General features: G+C 42.5%; 1 long non-coding RNA gene across 5 annotated transcripts in view; it reads right to left on the bottom strand.

The window, feature by feature from the left end:
- Positions 1–14280, bottom strand: part of LOC143216715 (uncharacterized) — a 146935-nt gene extending 132655 nt beyond the window's left edge. For 3 of the 5 annotated variants that reach the window (XR_013010608.1, XR_013010612.1, XR_013010607.1), the window contains exon 1: positions 13308–14280. This is a non-coding gene — a long non-coding RNA (uncharacterized LOC143216715). The remainder of the gene's footprint in view (positions 1–13307) is intronic. The other 2 variants (XR_013010611.1, XR_013010610.1) reach the window with 1 other exon arrangement.
- Positions 14281–15085: the final 805 nt, after the last annotated feature.

Raw genomic sequence — 15085 nt, 5'->3', positions numbered from 1 at the left:
ATAATGAGGGAAGAGAACGATTAGACTGAGGTTAGGAATAAGGCTCCGCGGACGTTTAAGGATTTATTATCTAATTTATTTTCACCGCGAAATCCTCAAAAGAAGAAATATGATTTCCTTCGAGTTCTCATTTCGCGATCTGATCCAGAAAAATCTGCAGTTCCATAAACGTCGGGGACACTGGTAGATCGTACAATATTCACCACAGAATTATTCACAATTAATTTTATTCATTAGTTATTATTGCTATATACAGTGCACGAAGATGAAGAAGCTTGCCAAGCAATTCTAAGAGGGATGATTCTTCTATATTATTAACCATCATATATTATTCACTACTTCTTAGAAACTCCATATTCATTCTGATTGAACCTTTATGTAAAATAAAAATTGTCCAAGTCCATTGTAAGAAACACAAGTCACACGAAAATGCATTTCCTCTTTTAATAGTTCGAAGGAGTCGAAAATAATATAACAACATCATTAAATCTGTCTTTATAATTTTCTGTTTGACTACTCCATTTTTGCTATAAAATTTTTTCCAAGTTATATTAAAATGCATGCGAAATAAGTCTTCGTCTGCAGACAAGATTAAAATTGCGTGGCGTTGTTGGCAACCACAGCAGGTCGTTCTAGGGTTAACAAAGTAGCAGATGTGGCTCTATCTTTCGCACGATGCCGAGAGATCTTAATCATTTAATTCTTAACTTTTGTCTCGTGTACTCCTGAAGAACTATCCCTGAAATGCTCTCCCAACTGTTGCTGAACATCCCAGCGATTCTACAGACTTTTCCGAGGGCCGTTCACACGGTTTACCACACAGTGATATGTATCATGATTTTTCTGGCTCGGTTACGTTGGTTTGCCGTATCGGCGAGTTAGCTGAAGGAGCGGGTCGAGACGTAGAACGGCCTGTTTACAATAATAAAGCGTTGCAGTCGCATTTTTCTAGATCGACGAGACAAACGACAGCGCGTCAAGGAATTCCAATCTCGCCGTGGCGCGGCGGTGCTCCCCCTCCCGGTTCAATTACGATCTACCTAAATGGTAGATTCCACTCGGCCCAATAAAGGCGTTTTGCAATTAGCACCAACTGCATTTCCATCTACGCTGCTCCTCCCGGTCTGCCTGTTATTGCCGATGCATTATGATAGCGCCGCGAGACTGCGAAAGATGCTGAAAAGGTAGATAGCGAGCGAACGTCTAACCGGTGCGCGCGGCCGTGCCTCCGATTCGCAGGTGAAGACAAGTTGAACGTTCCCGGTACGAACGAATCAGGCTTCTGACAAATTCATTGGCTCGAAGTTATTGCGCCCCGCGTCGAACACATCGATTACAACCGACTCGTTCGATCTCGCAAAAGTTCGTTGTTATTGTCTTTGTTTATTAAAACTTCTCAATCGTCGGCGAAGTCGCCGGAGAATTTTTCAAATGACCGCTCGGCGAAATCAACGTTTAATTAGCCGGGTCGGGCGTTGAGTCGGTGCTTCTCGGCGAGGCGATCAGGAATTTTTCGATACGAGTGATCGGCGAGCTTTAATTGCTGAGGTTTACGATCCGTTTCTCGCGATTGTAATATTCTTGAGTTTCAACTATTTGTTAACAACTACGCATCGAAAGGCATAACCACCTGATGGCGAGGGCCTTCCACTGATTGGCTGGCAAGCCCTCCGACGCAAACCATAAAAGTAAGATAAAAATATGCTGTAAAAGTGTAAATAACAATCCAATCGAGAAAAATCGTGGCATTAAATTCCGGCAGCCTGATAACAAACAAAATAGACGAATCACGCGTTCCGAGTGATCGTGCGAAGACCAATCCGAACGCGGGGCTGATCCCCGACGTCTCCCCGGGCTGTCTAAATCATTTCGCTGCCAATAAAAGTCATCCCTGCGATCTTGTTAACCGCAATTACACGGGCCGATCGTGAACGGACCGTGGGACGATCAATCGCCGAAATATCGGCCGCAGCACAAAGGGGCGATTCCATTCCAGGGGCGTCCTCGTAGCACGCAATTAGCTTAATAGGCTGGCGGCGTGGGTCATGGGCGGAATTAAATGTGGCGCATATTTGTACTGAATGGACGCGCGAACAAAGAGAGGTGCCAGATAGATTCCCGGAGGAGCGTACTAATCCTTGGTGGTGGTTGCCACTCGGGAGAGGGTCGGAAAAGAGAAAGAGACAGGGAGAGAGAACAGAGAGAAAGAAAGACAGGGAATCCACCGTCACGAGAATCGCCGCTAATAGCCGCTTAAACGTGAAAGTAGTAAAGGCACAAGTGGACCTCGTAGCTTCTTCCTATATACAGGGTGTCCTGTGGCTCCGGGGAAACCCTGACTAAAATATTCGAGAAGAAAAGATCGTGTAAACGTGTGCCCCGTTTTCCCTTGGTTCCGAGTGACAGCGAGTTTCGTATTTGATCGGATCTGCTGAAAAATGCAAGCAGCTGGAACTAATTTCATGTACCTGTCAACCAACGACTTCTCCGACGGTTTACAATCTTATGATACATCGTTCCATTGAAAAATTCTCAAGCTCTGCTTACAGAAAACGAGTGAACTGCTGTTTTGACGTTGCTATAATTCTGGAAGTTGCTACGTGTAATGGAGTTCAATGAAGAATATAAATAACAGAATGTTGAAGCGATTGAAGGTTGCACATCGTGTGTATCATCTACATAAATGTAACTTTCGATTGATGCTAACATTACACACTCGAATTATGCAATTAATTTCTAGGAAGAAAACCGCATGAGCTTTTTTCCAGGTAGCTAACAGAATCGTGTCGCGAACGGTTTCTCCGGTGTCATGGGACACCGTGTATAGTCGTCCGTGGTAGCTAAGCTCTGTTAGCTATCCTAGCTGAGAGAGCGGTCGTCCGGGCAGGAGAGGAGTCGTAAAAATTCCTGAAGAACGCGGCGATACAGAAGACAGCAGAGCGGCGGATGTTCCAGTTCGTTCCTTACTCCGAACGGAGTGTACGTGGGTTTTCTGCGGCCGCTTTCCTTTCTTCCTATCCTCTCGCGGCGAAGAGCGGCTCTTTTTCCGTCGTTCGACCGGCAGCCAGGCTTAACGATATGTCGGGGGGCCCCTCAACACACCGGCCGCCCCCTCCTCCCCTTCGGGGCCAGAGTAAACGTACGTAACGCGACGTAACGAACGTAATTACGTGCACTAGTCCCTCGTACACGGTAACCTGTTAATTCCTGTGATCTTCCCTCCTCCCTCCAGCTTGGCGAGAGACCCCACCCTTGTTTCGCAGCGAGACGTGCACCTCGGGCGCGATCCTCTTCGCTGCTGAAGCCTTCTTCTGCCTTGCTTCAGCCTGGCTGAAGCCGCCGCAAAACGGTCCACCGTTTTCAGAGCTCCCAGACCCCCTCTGTCAGGTTGTAAAATCAGCCTAACGCGATGCTAAATTACGACTGCTCGCTGCTAAGCTGCCGTGATACTGGTCAGGGGGGGCTGCTGGGCTTCTGCGCTTCTAATTAAACGTGCTTTACCGCCGTAACCCGATGCAAAGTGACCGACACGCCGCGCCGGCCTGCGACCATCCTCCTTCAGCAGGACTCTATGCGCCAGGATCGCTGGGAAATTAGGCAGAGGAATGCCGTGCTACGCGCGACCCTTCTGCACACAACCACCGCTACAACGATTACACTGCCGCCGCGCCGTCGAACACAATTTTCAACCCTCTCTGTGCCAAACTAAACATTCGACTTGAGCGAAAAATGCAGAGATTTAATGGATCTCATCCTTGTGCAGTCCTCTACATCACCCTGATTTCGATATTACACATATAGATTATTTAAAACCTTTTTGTACTTAACATATTGCACAAATTGTCATTTTAAGACTATAAATTAATATTAGGGGTTCCGGAAAGTAATGTCGTTTTTGCGCAAGTCAACATTTGGCTGATAATAAAAGCTAACTTCGTACACCTACGTTGTTTGATACATGGCTGTAGGTTCAGGAAACTAGTTAGTACTGTTTTGTATAAAAATATTGTTTTTTTAGAGTTTATGTGCGAAACGACCCATTCAAAAATCCAGAAGAGTTGCACATTCGGCATTGTATGCTATTTGCAAAAAAGATTCGAACAAAATCAAAGAGTTAGGTTGGGAAGTGTTACCACACCCACCTTATTCACCCGATGTCGCACCTTCTGATGATCATTTGTTCAGGACAATGCAGCATTTTTTAAGTGGAAAACATTCCGAAGTGTAGAAGAGCTAAAAACCGGACTTTCTACATTTTTTTATCAAAAATCCTCTATATTCTACCGATCAGGGGGATTGAAAAGTTACTTACTAGGTGGCAGAAAGTCATTGATAAGGATGGTGACTATTTCACTGATTTACTACTTTAATTTTACGGAAAAAAATACGACATTACTTTCCGGTACCCCTAATATATTAGCGAGCAAGGACATTCAGAGAAATTTTGTAATATTTTTAGAGGAACGTTAACATGTCGTTGAAAGAAATGCAGAGGTACACGGGCACCCGGTTGGGCTACACAAGGGTTGAACTTGCATTTTTCTGGCTGTGACTATAACAACCTAATAACCCGATGACTCCAATAACAAGTCACCGACTGGAAGTTCTCGCATCTACCGCAACACGATTTAGCTTTCCTGTCCGGAGCAGAAACTTGTCGTCCGAAGTGTTGGAAGACTGACCAAGCAAGAAAGTTACCATTTCAAAGTAACTCTCGCAGGCAGATGTTGCTAGCTGCACGAAGTAGCAGCCACAGCAGCTGGAGCACCACATTTAACTCGTTCCTACACAGATGGTTGATTATTGAACCAGCCAGGACTGGCTACTAGATAGAAGCAATCTCCCATCTCGTCGAGAGCGAGCGGTTCTGCCAAATGGCGTGAGCATCGCGATCTGAAAATCGCGTCACATCGTCAAGCGGTCGGTTTCCAGGAAACGGGGAATTCCACAGCTTAACGCGAACCTGTTCCCTCGAAAACGACCTTCCTACGCCCGGACAATGGGTGTAGGCAACAGGCGTGGGTGATCGACGAAGGATACCGAACCTGATCTGACCTTATACGATTCGGTGTGCCAGAGAGACGTTTGCTCGTGCTTGCTTTGAGGACACGGAACAGGGACAGAGTCGCCGATGACGTTTCGTTGGTTTCGATCTATTTTAAGAAATTCCGGTCTGGACACCCTATGGCGTCTCGTACCCCCGGAACACCATTTTACAAATATTTCAACGAAAAATTCAACGTATCAGCCTGGCGCAGAAATCATTCCGATTTTCATCAGCTTGAACTTCAGACATTTTTTTGAAGCGACGATTGAAGTTATGGTCCCTGTTTAGAACATAAGAATTCAGTGCAGCTAAGCCTTTATTTAAAAATTCTCCACTCATGCTTGTGGTTCGAATAATTTGAGCAACAATTATTTTTGTCCGTACTACAAGTGGCTTTAACGGGTATAATAGATTAATTCGAGCTCCCGTGAAATAGTTGCAAATGTTATAAATATCGAATATACTGTCAAACTGAAAATCAGAGAAATTAAAAAAAATATTTTGTTGATATATCTGAAATTGCATCTGTCCCAAGAACATAGTGCATCGCAACGGAACTGAATTGTTTACTGTTAATAATAATAAGTCAAATAACTGAACATGTATAAACTTAAAAAGTTTAATATAATTTAAAGAGTGCAACGATTCAATTTTATTTGAAGTGCCGAAGTATTTCATAAAATACCTACCAGATGTATTAAATCGAATGAAGGGACTGAAATAAAGATATCGACATAAACAAGTATTGAACACTAACTCCGCATAATCCACGTACAATCTTTCGCTAACGGAATATAATGATACTTGACAATATTATTTACCACGAGGAAAGATCGAATACGAAAGAAAAAATGCGAGGCGCAGTAATGTCTGACCTATGACGACTTATGTCACTCGTTTCTCTCGATGCGATGCGTCCGTGACTGACGCATGTTTAGTACCACTGAAACTAATGCGAAACTATGTGTAGAAGAAGTTACAGTGTGAGTTAAGGCACTACCATCATTGGACTCTTCGCGAAGTTATTAAATGGTCCGCTGTTCAAGGGTTAATGAATCCCACAGTGAAAGGACTTCATCGCCAAACGAGATAAATACCGGAAGGATGACTCACAGGAGGATTGCGACACGGTTAGAAATACATATTGTTGCTTTTTATGCTGGCACTAAATAATAATTGCTTCGAACGTCTATGATCATCACCGTCCTCAAAGACGCACCCATAATGAGTAGCTGAGTTTGCTCGGTTGCTCGAGGAGATGAGATACTTCGTTGCAAATCCTCCATTCAGATTTACAGATCCGAACTTGCATATGGTGCGTACAAGCGTGGGTCTTATTTTCGAAATTTTTCGTGGCATCTCCCAGGTTTGTTCCAACTAACAAAAAAAAAATGCAAAGTGTGAGCTTGATCGGATAACTAATTAATAGACTGCGGATTTGTATGCAAAATAAAAATTGTCTGCATCGATTGCAAGAAGTAGAAACCAAATTGAATGTTAATTCTTCCCGTAATGATTTTAACAGAGGAGAAATCATATATTGACATCTTCAATTTTAAAAATTTTCCAACAATTTTGAAATTCATCTACTCAATTTTGTTGTACATGCATAAACATCCGCAGTCTACTAATTAATCAAGTTCTCACAAAATCTGTAGACGAACTGACGAAACCTGTAGAACTAGACAGGCTGCATCTTTCATGTTTCATTAGATTTCTTCGCAGAGCAAAAGGTTTCCGAGAAAATTGAGAAAAATGTCGGAACAAAATCAAAAGGTTATTTCTGAAATTTGAAAATTGCACAGATTCAGATCATTAAAGAAAGAATACAATTTCTATATGGCTGATGTTTTGTGGATAATTTTTATTTTGCGTAAAGAACCGCGCAGTTTATTTATAATTTTGTCTACCAGTTTATTCGAATATCTTTCGATCGAATTGAATTCGCATAATTTGTTTAGCAGAGTCATGTTCGAATGGCGGGTAGAAAAAGGATCGTGCGAGCTCATCGAAGCAGTTCTCAGGGAGCGAGGCTCTTACATCATTCGGTCAATGTATCGAGCGGAAAAGTAAACCGGCGATGACGATCGGTGGAATGTGGAATGTGGATACGTGTCTCACGCGAGCTGTACAGGAGGCTGCGAGAGGAAACCCGATTAGAACAGACGGGTCGGTTTTCCTGGACGCGGCACCACTTAGAAACCAGTAGAGCTGGTTCACCGGCTAAACGGTGTACGTGTTACAATGCAGCACCGGCGCGAAGGTCAACCCCGTAAATTGTTGTCATTCATTGGCCTAACGTGTTAACTACGTGCAAACAGTCGACGAGAATCTTGCCGGAAGATTGATTTCGATCCTCTCGAGAATCTTTATTATTCCGAGCGTTATTCAAAGACTCCAGGGAAAGAGAAACAGGCGTCTCCTTCCTCATTCTTACACATCAGTGACAAAAAATTCAGATGTGTACAGGGTGTATAAAAAGCAATGGTCGTCCGTTCTAGGGGAGAATCTACACTGTTGGATCGGTGGACATTTATAAGAGAAACTCGCCGCAAAATTGTTTACAACAAAGAAAATTCATGTTAAAATTTGTTTTTACATCAATGCGTTCTACTCATCGAGAAGAGAAAAAGTTTGAAAGAAGCCACATGTCGCAAACAAATAGTTGTTGAGATATAAGCTGTTAAAGTTTTTGCAAAATTTTTGATTGTGTGGAGTTAAACGTGTTATAGACAAAAGCCTGCTACTACAGTCCTCCCAACCGTGTCGATAAGACAGAACATATAATCGTGTGCGGGCCCCGAGACAAACGAAATTTCAAGAGACATTCTCGTCGCTAGGCCCGTACGACGTCATCATCGTCTCCCTGCCCATTCGGATCATAAATTTGAAGTTGCAAAACATGAAAGAATACCTTATATCCATTGTTATAAGAATATTAATCCTGTATTATAAAATGCTACCGTACCTCACCGTTCTTTCAGCGAATAAGGCGATATACCTGTAAAGGTCGTTATAGCAAGCAAAAAACGCATGCAAATCTTCAACCCCGACAGATGGACAACACGTGCGACAGGCCCATCGAAGCGACGAGCGGACTACGACTATGAACGCGTCATTAACGACCGAAGACAATGCCAAAAGGAATTTCTTTGACAGTTTCCCCACTCTGATAGTTTCCCACCCCTCAACCTAAAAGCTACATTTCCCCACCTAAATCCGCCCTTAACCATTCACAAAAAACCGTAGTACTATTTTTACAGTAGTCGGAGTAACTTTTTCCCGTTCGTTGTCACGATTTTGGAATATGTATTGTGTTTTATGTTATGTGACGCATTCGCGCAAATGGCAGTGTCCTGTTTATCCGACGGAGGAACAGAAAATTCTGAAAAATTTGTAAGTACCTAGACATTAGTATTTTATAGCCCAGGATTAATATTTTTATGTATAAAAATGGATATAAGGTCTTCTTTCATATTTTGCTACTTCAAATTTATGATCCGGATGGGGAGGGAGACGATCACTTGGTACGGGCCTTGTGTTAAGGCACGCACACGACCATGTTCTGTCTCATCGACACGGTCGTGTGGTAGTAGGCTTTTGTCTATACGTATAATTCTACACAATCAAATTTTGCAAAAACTTTAAGAGTTTATATGGCTCGAAGATGTTGATGTAAAAAAAAACTTCAACATCAATTGTCTTTGTTATAAACAATTTTGCGGCAATTTTCTTTTACAAATATATTGACAAATGTGCTTACAAATGTGCTTTTACAAATGTGTACAGAGGTGTACTAGATTCAGCTCTACGACGGGTGACCACTACTTTTTATACACCCTGTACAATCTTTTTCTTTCAGTACCAATTGTCGTCCTATTTTTCGTTTGTTTTTACAATCATTCCTAGACTGCCGATTTTTATGTGTTTATGACAAGAATGAGTAGGCGTGATTTAAAACAGTAAAAACATCAGAGGAATTCAAAAATACTGTTGCATTATATTTAACCTATTAAACATATTAAAAAAAAAAACAATAAATTTCTATTTCACTTTGTTATAAGTAGACTGCGGATCTCTATGCAAAATAAAAATTTTCTGCATTAATTTGAAAAAACACAGGCCAAGGAAAAAGTTATTTCCTTCTTTAATCATTTTAATGGACTGAAAATAATACATTCGTGTTCCTGAATTCTCTTCGCCTCTAAACTTTTATTTAAATTGGACTTACCCATTTTTGTTATAAATGCATAAAATCCGCAGTCTAGTTCTAGTTATATATAAGGTAAAAAATTTTTATTTTTCACAAAGTTCTCTACCAGTATGGTATTTTGGGTAAAAACAATAAAATTAACTTCATGCACATTACTATTTAAATTACGTATCATAGAAATATGTTATTTCTACGAGTATTTTTTAGAAATTTAATTCACGATCAAACCGAAAAAGGAACGCATTTAATAGAGCATTACAATTGTAACGAGTGGTTAAAAGAAGTAATAACTAAACTGCAAATTTTTAGTAAGAAGCCCAAGATTCATTCTTATATTCTTCTAATATATTGCCATTTTTATTTTTCACTCGCGTGCATTTACTGACTATGATTGCATCGCGGAATTTTAGAAAAAGGAATCGAGATTGGAATTTAATTTTCCAGAGAAACGTGTTTTTTTGTAGTATCTCGAATAATCTGCGAAAGGTTGAGGACACTTGCGCAAATCGGCCGCCACGGGGCAGGTGTTCACGTGTGCACAATCGAAAATTAGCGCCGTTACGGTAATAACGCCGCAAACGTGTCACTGGGTTGCTCGCTTAAACGCACGAGACGGGTAACACCGGGGCAATTACCGCATTAACTGTAATCATATTGTCGGCAGATGAAGACCGCGAAATAGTCCATTATAATAGGTAATTGTTGTGTTCCCCTTCATGGAGCGTCTTTCGAAATCTTCTTAACGTTCAAATGGACCGTAAAAACACTTGGGCAAGTTTGAACGTAAACCGAGAATCGCACGCGTGAAATATACCTTGCAAATGATCGTTCCGATTATCGGACTTAATACTCCAGTCGTTTACTGTCGGTTCAACGCGCCTTAAAATGTCTATGGCATTTAAAAGCTTGCTGCAATCAAACCGACACTCAATAAACGATCATTTATCACAAGACTCCGTTTTACACGCTTACCGTGTTTATATGTAAAAGATTACATTTCTATTCATTTTTCAGAGACAATTTTGTTAAAAAAATTAAAGTGATTTTTATTCCCTATTATAATTACTGACTAACTTAGGTTCGACAACATCAGAGAGGTACTTTTTTTGAAAACTTGAATCAAAGTTGATAAATATGTAACGTAAAACATTGCGACACATTGCTAATAATAAAAATAAATTGGTGGTGTATGAATGGTCTTACAAAACGTAACTTGCAAAAATAAATAACAATAACACGTGTTTCAGAAAATGTATAGAGTTTTTTATTCAATTGTATGCTTCAGTTTTAACAACAAATTCATACGTTTAGTAAAAATCGTGGGTAGTATTACAAACTGCATATTACATATGTTTTACCACAAAAATGGTTTTACATTTCATATCTCGAAAACTGGACTTTTCAGCATTGTCTCGAACAGTGTGCATCGTGGACAACAAAGTCGTTTCAGATTTCAATTTCAGATTACGCGGACGGCGCCGCGGCGGGTCGAGGACCTTTCAACTATCGAAACAGCGTCGATTTCACGTGTGCCGATCGCGAGGCGTGTTTTCAAGTTCACCGGTGCGGTGGGTTTCCGGGGAATTCGCAATCGGTTGGTTTTCGCGCTGCGAATTCATTATTCGCGATCCCCGCTTGCTATCAGATTCGGATCGCGCGAAAAAACCAGTCGGCGAAGGCGTTATCGGTGCCGCTGTCACGGGGCCCCGGTATAGCGATGCTAATACATCGTTCCCCGGGGTACCGGGAGGAAGAATCGGCTTCACTATTAGTAGAATGGCATGTGGCAAAGGGCAGCATGTTAAATGAAGGGAGATTAGGAACGCTGCACCTGTGCCTAGAAAGGGTGTACGCATAATCATACGTTAAATGCCTCTAATCCGATAAGAAATTGACTGACAAATCGCCATTCTCTACCTATGGAACTTCACCCACACGGCCGTAACGCCGCGTGTAATCGTTGGCTAACGTCCGAGTGATGGTACCAGAGAGAGAGAGAGAAAGAGAGGAGAGTGAGAGAGTGATAGTGAGAGAGAGAGAGAGAGAGAAAGAAAAAGAGAAGGAGAGTGAGAGAGAGAGAGCAAACTTTAATGTCAGGCGGTGCTTCGTCATTCCAGAGATACTCGGCACGCTTGCCGCGGGTATATTAGCCTATCTTTTTACAATTAGCAAACAGAACTGCTCACGTATTCCCGATTTACATCTGTATTCGTGGCGCGCGCCTGTCTCCTCTCGTTCGCCATATGCGTTTTCTTTAATCGACACGTCGAATCCTTTCGCGGTGGTTCAACCAGGAGGATCTCGTGGACTTTCGCTTTCGTTACCAACCGGCGAGAGGATGCACATTTTTTGGTAACGGAGGCTGATCGCCGGACTAAACCTTCTTCGCTTGTAGTTAGACTATGCATCTTTATATAAAAGAAAACTTCTCCAATTGCGAGAAATCGTTATTACATTGAAATATATGTATTTCCTCTCGTAATCGTCTTAAAATGTCGGAAATAATGTCCTGTTCATCTTATCTCTTTTCAACTTTGTATAGAGGGTGTCTCAGCTGGAGGAGGCCACCTATAAATATCTCCTTTATTTTTAATAGCACAAAAAAAATATTTATGGCATAATTTAAATGGTATCGAAGGAGGAATATCATAGAAGAACAATTTCTTTGTCCGGTTATTTTTTAATAGTTTTTTCAAGGTCATCGTTATTTTTTATCGGGAAAACTTATCTTTTTTATTTCATCTTTTTTTTGTTAATGACTTAAACATATTCAAATGTATTTTTTCAGCCGCTATATTCAGCACCCTGTATTATCCATCCATCTTTTTCACACATGCATAAAATTCGCAAATTTATTTACAGCTCCGGGAGGTCCTCGTAAAAGGGATTTTAAAGGATCTTACAATTAATAAAGATATTTTTATTTTAAATGAAGACTCGTAGCCTCTCCCTCTCTCTCTCTCTCTCTCTCTAATGACTAGACTGCGGATCTTTATGCAAAATAAAAAATGTTTTCATTGATTGCAACACACAGAAGTGAAATAAAAACTTCTTTCTTTTTTTAATTGTCTGATTCCGCTGAAGCCAATACGCTGATGTCTTTAAATCTTTTTAATATGTCCACTGCTTTAAATTGTGCTTACCCATTTTTGTCATAAATGCATAAAATCCCCAATCTACTAATGGCTCACAATATTCACCCTCGAAGGGTTAGATTACTCCAACGAAAATTAAAATCCTTAAGAATGTTTTGTTTACAGCTGCTGTGCAGGTTCTGCAGTCGCATTACGCGCGGAGAAAGTAAAGATTAGGGAACGATTAGGATAATCAAGTCTTGCGACCCGTTTGGTGGGTTCGATGGAAGCGAGTTGGTTCTCCGAGCAAGGCTGAATTGGAACGATCGAGCTACTTACGTTGATTCGAAATTCTCAAAAATGAGGGAAAGTACTTCCGATTTAAACGAAGGTCGACGTTCGGGTTCGCAGTAAAAAAAATATTCATCAGCTTCTGTCTACGATCACTTTCCACCATAAGTTACGAAGATAACTATCTGGTGAATGCACACTGGCTAAAACTTTCGCTTTCAGTCGGGTATGTCGTTAACTATGATAAATACCTGAAGGAAGAATTTCCTGAATGAAAGACAAAAAGGACGACGCAAAGTACAACTTCAAGTATGCCATTAACGCGTTGCCTAACGGCCGTATCTAGTAGGTTTATCGGTATACCATAAAAGTGCAAATATCTTTAAATTTTTGTGTAGAACACAAAATGAACAGATACTCCCGGTAAACAAAACAAATTTTAAATAACAGGTTTCCGGGTAATAAAGTATGATATTAATAATCCCAGTAGAATGATCAAAATAGTCCGTGTCGCTTTCGCACTAGTCGCTAAATTCGATGCAAACATAAAAACGTGTAGAAAATCCGATGATCACGGAGCATCAAGAAAATATAAGAATTACAAAGCAGAGTACAAGACAAGTGCTGGAGAAGTGGCGGTTGGCAGCAGTCCAAATAGAGTATTTATAACGCTAATCCCTACCTGTATCCCCAAGTGGAAGCTGTGGTCGACCAGTAGCCAGCCGAAGGCGGTGTTCCCACTACTTCAGCACTAGTCCACAGAACCAACTATGCTAGTCACCTACTTCCGATCACGTGTGCGCGAAATCCCACAGAAACACTCTCGTCCTTCCTCGTGTCCACGTGCTCGTTTCGGTAGCCTCGAAATGTCTCGGCGAATCCGGCGTCCAGGTTTGCGTCCGCGAATCCTGCGCAAGGACACCGCGTAGCTACCAAGCTGTCACGGTGAACGCGTTCGCGGGAACCATTGATCCAACGATCGGCCGGTTTCGCGTCTCAAGGAAACAGCTCTTGTTTCGGGTGGGGGATGATGTTCGAACCGAGGGAACTGTGTCGTATTTCGGTGGCAGGGTTCGCGAGGGTGGCCACCTGCGAGCGTCCTTGGGCCGGTTAGGTCTCCCGATGGTAGTTGTGCGCGCGCGGAATCCGCGGATTATATACCTAGGAACGTCCGGGCGACGTCCAAGGCAACAGCTTGACGAGTCGTTGCTGCGGATTGTCGTGGAGTGATAATCGTCAGAGGGAGATCTCGCGATGGCTCGAGCCTATGGTCTCGGGAGAACTGACAGTGGCCTCCGCTCACCGGAGTAAGGTACACCCTACTACCTCACAACTACAACTACCTAGTGCTCCTGCTACCACTACTATAACCACCGACTATACTAATACTACTACTATTGCCCGGGATCACTCTCTCCCTCTTTTAGCCCTGTCTCCGTTGATCCCGCTCTGTCCCGTCCCCGTTGCCTCTCGCTCGCGCACCCGCTCGCCGGTTGCCGATCTGACGCGCGGGGCCCTCTTTCCTCGTTCATGTTTTCTCTTCTCATGCTAGCCCGAAGAACCCCTGCCAATCCACCTTCATTTTCTCCGGCGGCTCTCGTTGCACCGGGCATCCGACTGACTGAACGTCCTTACCATATGTGAAAGGCGCACCCACATCGACTCCCTGGCCTCCTTGCTCGTGTTTATGATTCCGCGGCGCGGCGCGTCGCGTCGGGTCCCCGGCTGCGTCGAATACCGCGCCAACAACACGCGTACACCCGTTTTCCAGCGGCCCGCGTCGCCCACAGGGGATGCCGCCGATGATTCTGTCCCTCTTATGTCAAGCCAACTTGGGGAAACGTCAGCCAACTCGGCACCACTCGCTTTAGAAACCAACACGAAAATCGAAAGTGCCAGGTCCGCCCGGATGCTATCCTCTATTTGGTAAATATGCAGAAAAGGGGGCCGCAAATCCGAGTTTACTGAATCGCAGATATGTTGCAGAGGAACAGGTCCTAAGTAACCTGCATACACCCAAGTATTGTTCAATGCTTACGTTGCTCGACCTCTGGTACTACGAGGAGGGTATTATTCTACAGGCCAACCACCCCCAGACAATCGTACTATCAAGTCGTTAAGTATGAAACTTGACAAATATGTTTGAAATTTGTATTTTATTTGTCAATTTTCATGCTTAATGGTCTGATATAATCTAGCAAATGTCATGTAACGATCATTTTGTTTTTCTCATAAGTAGACAGCAGATCTTTATGCAAGATAAAAATTTTCTTTTGATTTTCTTTCTTAACACGTTGGTCGTCACGTCACCCATATCTGGGTGACGCTCTTCTTGTTCGAGTTAATTAAAAATAGGATATTATATATAGGATATACAACATGTGAATTCCCGCATTTACGTTCTGTGTACCGACGGTCGGATTTGAGCCCCGCGGGGAACTTAGCCGAATTACGCTGGGC

This window comes from Lasioglossum baleicum, chromosome 2, assembly GCF_051020765.1.
Source record: "Lasioglossum baleicum chromosome 2, iyLasBale1, whole genome shotgun sequence".
Lineage (NCBI taxonomy): Eukaryota > Metazoa > Arthropoda > Insecta > Hymenoptera > Halictidae > Lasioglossum > Lasioglossum baleicum.
The sequence above is the reverse complement of the archived record's forward strand: the minus strand, read 5'-3'. Positions and strand labels throughout refer to the sequence as shown.